The sequence below is a fragment of the Helianthus annuus genome, chromosome 12 (genome assembly GCF_002127325.2).
Source record: "Helianthus annuus cultivar XRQ/B chromosome 12, HanXRQr2.0-SUNRISE, whole genome shotgun sequence".
NCBI classification, from domain to species: Eukaryota; Viridiplantae; Streptophyta; class Magnoliopsida; order Asterales; family Asteraceae; genus Helianthus; species Helianthus annuus.
The window spans coordinates 104,975,911-104,983,736 of record NC_035444.2 but is presented as its reverse complement, the minus strand read 5'-3'; the positions used below and the strand labels follow the sequence as shown (position 1 = coordinate 104,983,736).

At 41.7% G+C, this 7,826-nt stretch overlaps 1 non-coding gene across 1 annotated transcript; it reads right to left on the bottom strand.

Moving 5' to 3' along the window:
- Positions 1-3,687: 3,687 nt before the first annotated feature.
- LOC118485344 lies at positions 3,688-3,794 on the bottom strand. Its single transcript, XR_004875644.1, has one exon. It is a non-coding gene; the product is annotated as a small nucleolar RNA R71 (small nucleolar RNA).
- Between the last annotated feature and the right edge of the window lie 4,032 nt (positions 3,795-7,826).

The following is a 7,826-nucleotide window of genomic DNA, read 5'->3' as shown; positions in this document are numbered from 1 at the left end:
GTTTATTAATGAAATTTGGTTTTGAATTAATTATCGTCACAAAATATTGTTATGTCTGATGAGCAATCTATTTTGTCTCACTCCGATGATTCTGCCATCGGTTGGGGTGTGACAAGAGAAAACCAAGCTACCACACAACATGGGGAAGTATAATGAGCTTACTGACCCAGATGACCATATACAGATATTCACAAGTCCAGGAGTCGTGGGAGGGTGCTCACTCCTAGATTGGTGTCATTTGTTTGTCCAAACTCTAGAAGGCATAGCGCACGCGTGGTTTGATACTTTACCATCAACTAAAATTGAATCATGGATGGATTTCCAAGAAAAATTCTTAGCTCACTTAACTCCATAGCGCAGATACACCAGAGACCCAACAATTGTTCTAAACGTTTGGCGCAAAGACAATGAGGGTGTAGAAGACTTCATAACAAGATATAACAAAGAATGCCTAGAGATAGGCAAGGTGGGTGATGAAATCATGTGCGCACACTTCATGGGAGCTGTCAAGTGTGAGGATTTAATCCGAAGGGTATCCGGAAGAGATGAATGTCCGAAAGATTAGGAAACATTTATTGCGGCTGCAAAAATCACTGCACAAACAGAGAAAAACCAAGAATCCAACAGACGTAACAGGAGGGGGCGAAACTCAGCATGGAAGGCGTCTGGTTACGGCGATAAACCTCATTCCTCTGAATATGCCCGTGTAACCATTAATCGAATCGGGTAAAAAATAGAGGTCAAACAAGAAAATAGAGAACGTCAATGGAAACCCCTCAAAAATACCCCCGGGAGGTATTATCAACCAAGAACCACCAGTTCAAAGCCGCACAACAAATGCGCAACAAGGCCCAAATCTTTTTTGTAGATTTCGGCCAATTAACTGATGACTGCATACGTTTCGACAAAAAATGAAAGAGCTTTGAAAAGTGGAAAACTAAGATATCTGATAAAGAATGTTAGAAAAGACACACACCATATCAACCGAAGAGATGAGGGGCTAGACAACAAAAAGCTTTGTCGTTTAGAAACACACATGGTGCAAGGAGGTTGATGTGTGTAAAATGCAACATATAAATTATATCAAATGAGGCATAAAACTAACCCTTTATTGGTACTAATGATGGAAAAAGTGTGCTTTTGTCTTCCTTTTGTATTTTCAGGACCAAATGAGCTTAAATGAACAAAAGGAACAAATATGCAGCAAAAACTAACATAAATACAAAGAAAAGGAATAAACGTGGCATGCCCGACCCCTTAACAGTATCTTCCTAAGCAAAAAGAAGAAACAGAAGGCTGACGACGGCCCCGTGCCCAGCGGACATGGGGGCGTGGTCAGATGTCTGCAGAAAAGACAAAGCTATAGAAGCTTCTATTCCCAGCAGGGGGCGTGCCCAGCTCCACACGGGCCGTGGTCAACACTAAGATTTGCAGAATCTCGAAAATCTAGATAGTACAGATACGTTTCTGCACACGGGGCCGTGTCTAGCGAACACGGGGGCGTGTGGAGCCTAATACAGACAATTGCAGTTAATGAAGAAAGAGAAAGAGGATGGCCACGGGGCCGTGTCCAGGCTTCGGTGCAGGCTATAAATAGGGGTGCTTGGTTCACTTCAAAAGCATCCCTTGGCAAACCAGCTCCCTCCCACTTCACCACCATTCCACCACCACTACAACTCCCACATCCACCACCATCATCCATCATCCACCTTAGAGTGTGTGTAGTAGTCTCGGGATCCAAGATTGATAGTAAGAGTTCTTGTTAATCAAAGGCCATGTTTGGCTAAGTCTCTTACATCACTTGGTGAAGACAAGCATTTAATGTAATACTTTTGATTTTTAATCTTTTCGCACTTTTTATTTGGTTTTGTATTAATGACTTTAATAACTAGTTTCTTATGTTGAAGGTGAAACTTCCTTATCATTTGTCCGTGGTGTCTTAGCGTTATTTTACTGTTTATATAAAATAAAAGATTTTCACCATTCATATCTCTACGGTCTATATAGAGACATGTTGGCTACCTGTTCGGGGGTTAAGGGGATGGTTTGGTAAGGTTCTTGCCTTGTTCAGTGTATAGATCCTGAAGGACCTGGGTCAAGCTTACTAGGACCTCCTTCAATACCCACTGGTATTGGATGGCGAGGGTACGAATGGCTTGATCCCCTCATATGTAAACTACGATTAATACATTAACCTGGCTACTTGGGATTGTATCCCTGCTGACTCAAACCACTTAGCCGAGGGTAAGGTCGCCTTCAAAAGAGGGGTCTACCACATTTCGCATAAATAACTTAATCAACGATCTTTCAATATTCCAACCCTTTGGGATTGTATCCTTGCTGACTCAAACCACTGGGTTGAGGGTAACGTCACCTTCAAAAGAGGGGCCTACTACTATAACTAAGATAATCTCGTAAAAAGTGCAAAAGTGCGAAAATCATCAAAGGTTACATTAAAGGCGAGTCGGATCCAAGTGATTCATCTTGTTTATCTGTTTTTCTTTTATTTTTATTTTCAGCATTTTTAGTTTTTATTTTCATGTTTAAAACCTTTTCTAAAAATTTTGATTTGATTAGACGTTGAGGATAAACCGGTACTAAACGCTCTTGTGTCTTTGGTCGACCTCGGTATCTTACCAAAGCTATACTATGCTCACGATGGGTGCACTTGCCCATATATGTGTTTAGTGTTAATATAATATCGTGTTTTATAAATTTAAAACTTGACTAATGTGTAAAATGGGTTTAAAATATTAATAAAAACATAACACACTACACACGCATCAAGTTTTTGGCGTCGTTGCCAGGGACACAAGGATTTTAAGAAAGTTAGGAATCAACGGCCTAATCGTTTTTCTTATTTTCTATTTTTTTAGGATTTTTCTAAATTTTTCAGCTTCTGTAGACTGCAGCACGGGGCCGTGCCTGGTCGGACACGGGCCGTGCCTAGCATCCTTACCGGCAGTTTTTATTTTCCGAGTTACAGAGAGGTGAGCACGGGGCCGTGTTGGTGCCACACAGGGCCGTGTTGAACTCTCCAGTAACAGGGATCCGGAAAACAATCACCGTAACCACGACCACGGGGCCGTGTTCAGCGGCCACGGGGCCGTGGTGAGATTTCTGACCAGCAATCTTTTTGTTTTTATCGCGGGACTTGGAACCCAGGAGCCGCACCTGAACTTCCTACGCAGTGCATGAGCTCCAATTCCAATAAAGACATAGAAGAACCTCTAGACGAACCCGAACGCTTTCTAAGATAAAAGACTTAAAGCTAAAATCCAAGAAAAAGTTTCAGGGGACCCACTCCCAATGGCGGATCAAGGTACCCTAATGGATTACCTACAGCCCACGGTAGGTAATCTCGGTGCCGCTATCAATGCACCGAATGTCGATGCCAACAACTTCAACCTTCGGCCGCATTTGATTCAAATGCTACAAAACTCCGCAACTTTCCATGGGCTTGCGGACGAAGATCCCCACTTACATATTACCAACTTCTTGGAAATATGTGATAGTTTTCGAATCAATGGGGCATCAAACGACACCATCCGCCTCCGAATGTTCCCGTTCTCGTTAAAAGACCGAGCTAAGGCTTGGCTTAACAACCTCCCAAGTGGTTCGGTAAACACTTGGGATGAACTAGCCCAAAAGTTTTTATATAAGTATTTTCCTCCTTCTAAAACGGCTAAATTAATGACTGAAATTAATACATACTCACAAGAGGATGGGGAATCCTTATATGAAACTTGGGAAAGTTTTAAGGAGCTACTAAGAAAGTGCCCTCATCATGGTCTTCCGGTATGGCAACAAGTATCCACTTTCTACAATGGGTTGTTGCCACACACAAGACAAACACTCGACTCTAGCTCCGGGGGACTTCTAGGTAATCGTCGCCTAAATGAAATTTATAATCAAATTGAGGAAATTGCTCAAAACAATTTTCAGTGACACACTCCCCGAGGCACAAAATCTATTGCCCCGGGCGCCCATAAGGTAAACGAAAGAACTTTCTTACAAGCCCAAATCGAGGCCCTCTCTTCGAAAATCAAAAAGTTAGAAATGGCAAAAACGGCCTCGGTTATGGCTTGTGAAGGGTGTGGGTGGGCCACATGAAAATTGGAGTTGTATGAAAGAAATGGATAATCAAACGGAAACGGTAAACTACGTTGATAATAGACCTAGGCCGTCAGTTCCTCCGACGGGTACCTACAACCAAGGATGGCGTAACCACCCTAACCTTGGTTGGAAAGAACCCGGCAATAGTAGTAACTAACAAAATCAAAACCAACGAATAAACTTTCAACAACCAAGACATGAGTCACAAAAGTTCTCTCAACAACAGCAAGGGGGACGAGAGAGGCTGGAAGATACTATCTCACGCCTCATCTTCGACACCGAAAAGAAAAACTCGGATCGATTCCAACAAATGGAATCGAGCCTTAGAAATCAACAAGCTAGTATTCAAAACATTGAAAAACAACTAAATCAACTAGCTCAAAATTTCTCCGAGAGACCACAAGGCGCATTACCCAGCAATACCGAAACCAACCCAAAGGCGCAAGTGCATCTCATCACATTAAGAAACCGTACCATGGGTCCCGAGGAAGCTCCACTACCTCCAACTGAAAAAAGTCCGTGTAATCAAACCACAACTTCACCAACACCCCAAAAAGAAACAACTCCTCCGCCAAATCAAGAACCTACCAAGAACCCCCCGGTGCTCTACCCCGGTCGGTTACTTCGCCAAAAGACCGATGAGCAATTCACAAAATTCGTAAACTTACTAAAACAATTGCACATGAATCTTCCATTTGTGGAAGTCCTCACTCAAATGCCTAAATATTCAAAATTTATGAGAGAGTTTCTCACTCACAAAAGGAAAACTGAAACACTGCAATTAGTTAATTTAAGTGAAGAATGCTCCGCCGTTCTACTTAACAAACTCCCACCAAAGAAAATCATCCCCGGAAGCTTCACCATCCCTTGTTCCATTGGGGGATCACCCATACGTAATACGCTAGCCGATCTTGGGGCTAGCATCAATCTCATGCCCGCATCAATGTTTGACCGACTCGGACTAGGTAAAACAAGCCCCACAAACATGAGCATACAACTCGCCGATAGGTCTATCAAATATCCACAAGGTGTCGCCGAAAATCTATTGGTAAAAGTCAGAGACTTTGTCTTCCTGGCCGTCTTTGTCATACTTGATATGGTGGAAGATACCGAAGTCCCACTTATTCTAGGAAGACCATTCCTAGCCACCGCTTACGCAATGGTAGACATGAATGGGGGGGGGGAAATTAACTTTGAGGGTTGGGGACAAAGAGATGGAGTTCAGGGTTGGAAAAAGTGTAGAAGACGACGACCCGGTCAACTACATGAATGTCATAGACTCAAGCTTGGATGATGCTCTCTGACGGTGCAACATGGGATGCAAAACATCCCACTTGGATAACATATGACTGACTTTGGGTCTAGCCAAGGATCCTTATAAACGGGGCGCACCACGGAGGCATTCCGCGGAACTATCCCTAGTTTAATATTAGATTAACTTTTATGTTTTCTAGTTTAGTTTTGATTTTCAGGAATAAAACACACTCAAAATGATGGAGGTTACTAAGGGAAACTTGAACCCATACCCCATGCACAAAAACAGAGCATCCCGATAATTTTTCTTCATTACAGCAAATGCCCAGTTCAGGTAACTGGACATGGGGCCGTGTTCACTGAACACACCCCCGTGTCCAGTCTTCTGTTAAATATGATACTAGCGATCTGAACATGGGGCCAGGCGCGGATCAACACGGACCCGTGCCCAGACGCCCAGTAACATAAAATTTTGTTTTTAAACACCTCTTTACACATTCAATCAACCTAAAAACTTATTTTTGGGACACATTGAGGACAATGTGTAATTTAAGTGTGGGGGGATGCTAAACCTTTAATTTTGCAAGTCCTAATAACAAGCCTTACACAAAACTCTATTGGAACCGCTAATCACCCCAACTTTTTTCAAAAACTTTTCATTTTTTTACTTATCTTGGTTTAATTTGGGAATAACAAGTTCTAAAAAGGTTATATTTTTACAAATTTACAACCGATAGCGTCGTGATAAAAAGAACCAACATAAGGAAATTATGAAACGCCATGACAAATCTAGTTAAAATTTGATTATATATACTTGATCACATTATAAACCCATTCCCACGAAAAGTGAGTTTTGAGCCTTTATTGAGCATACAAGCATACATCTTTAAACTAAATGCTCATTTTTCGTTTCTTGTGTGAATAGCCGCCTGGTTCTTACGACTCTAGAACTTGCCAGGACGATACATTCCCGGTCCTTACCAACTTAAACCCAAGTAAGTAAATGATGGAGGCATTAGGACTAACTCATTTTCTTTTCAACACCATTATTTTTCATTTTTTTATCACCAACCCAAAATCCCCCTTGTTAACCCCTTTGAGCCTAAACCTTTTCGTTTCTAAACCCACAAAACAAACACCCTTTACCCACCAAAACCTTTTTCTTTTAAACCCCTTATTTTAGTAAAAAGCTCGGTTTTCTTGTGACGCTCCTTATAAAAAAAATGAAGCCTAGCAATAAACAAACAAGTTCCTCAAAGAAACTTTGTTTGAAAAAGCTTAGTTTGAATAAAAGTCACAAAAACAAAAAGTTTTACGACGACCGACGCTTTTTACGCTTTTAGCCCTTTTTACTAACCACTAACCCAAAACCACCTACCTTTAACCCAAGCCTAACCCTTCCCCAAGTCCTCTTGATATTTACAAAGGTTTATAGTTAAAAAGGGGGAGGATTGATTGCTTGGCAAGCATATGGTAGAAATAAGTTCCATGCTGGTCTTGAGTGTTTCACAAAAATACATCTTCGGCCGAGTGTTGAGTGATCTCCCGTGAGGTATGTGAACTTGTATATAAATGGAATTTTAAAGAGGCATGTTATGCCAAAACAAGTAATTTCTCTTATGAATCGTTCTAAATAAATCATAACGAATAGGATTGTAAATAGCATAAAAATAAAACCAAATAAAGATCTTGGATTCCCGACACTCAAGAGAAGCCCAAAACTTCTTTTCTACCCATTCCATTTGGGTGTGTAAGCCACATAATAAAGAGTTTTGCTTGAGGACAAGCAAAGATTCAAGTATGAGGGTATTTGATGTGTGTAAAATGCAATATATAAATTACATCAAATGAGGCATAAAACTAACCCTTTTTAGTACTAATGCTGGAAAAAGTGTGCTTTTGTCTTCCTTTTGTATTTTCAGGACCAAATGACCTTAAATGAATAAAACGAACAAATATGCAGCAAAAACTAACATAAATACAAAGAAAAGGAATAAACGTGGCATGCCCAACCCCTCGATAACATCTTCCCAAGAAAAAACAAGAAACAGAAGGCTGACCACGGCCCCATGCCCAGCGGACACGGGGGCGTGGTCAGATGTCTGCAAAAAAGACAAAGCTATAGAAGCTTCTATTCCCAGCACGGGGGCGTGCCCAACTCCACACGGGTTGTGGTCAACGCTAAGATTCGCAGAATCTTGATAGTACAGATACGCTTCTACACACTGGGCCGTGTCCAGCGAACACGGGGGCGTGTGGAGCCTAATACATACAATTGCAATTAATGAAGAAAGAGAAAGAGGATGGCCACAGGGTCGTGTCTGGGCTTCTGTGGAGACTATAAATAGGGGTTCTTGGTTCACTTCAAAAGCATCCCTTGGCAAACCACCTCTCTCCCACTTCACCACCACTCCACCACCACTACAACACCCACATCCACCACCATCATCCATCAT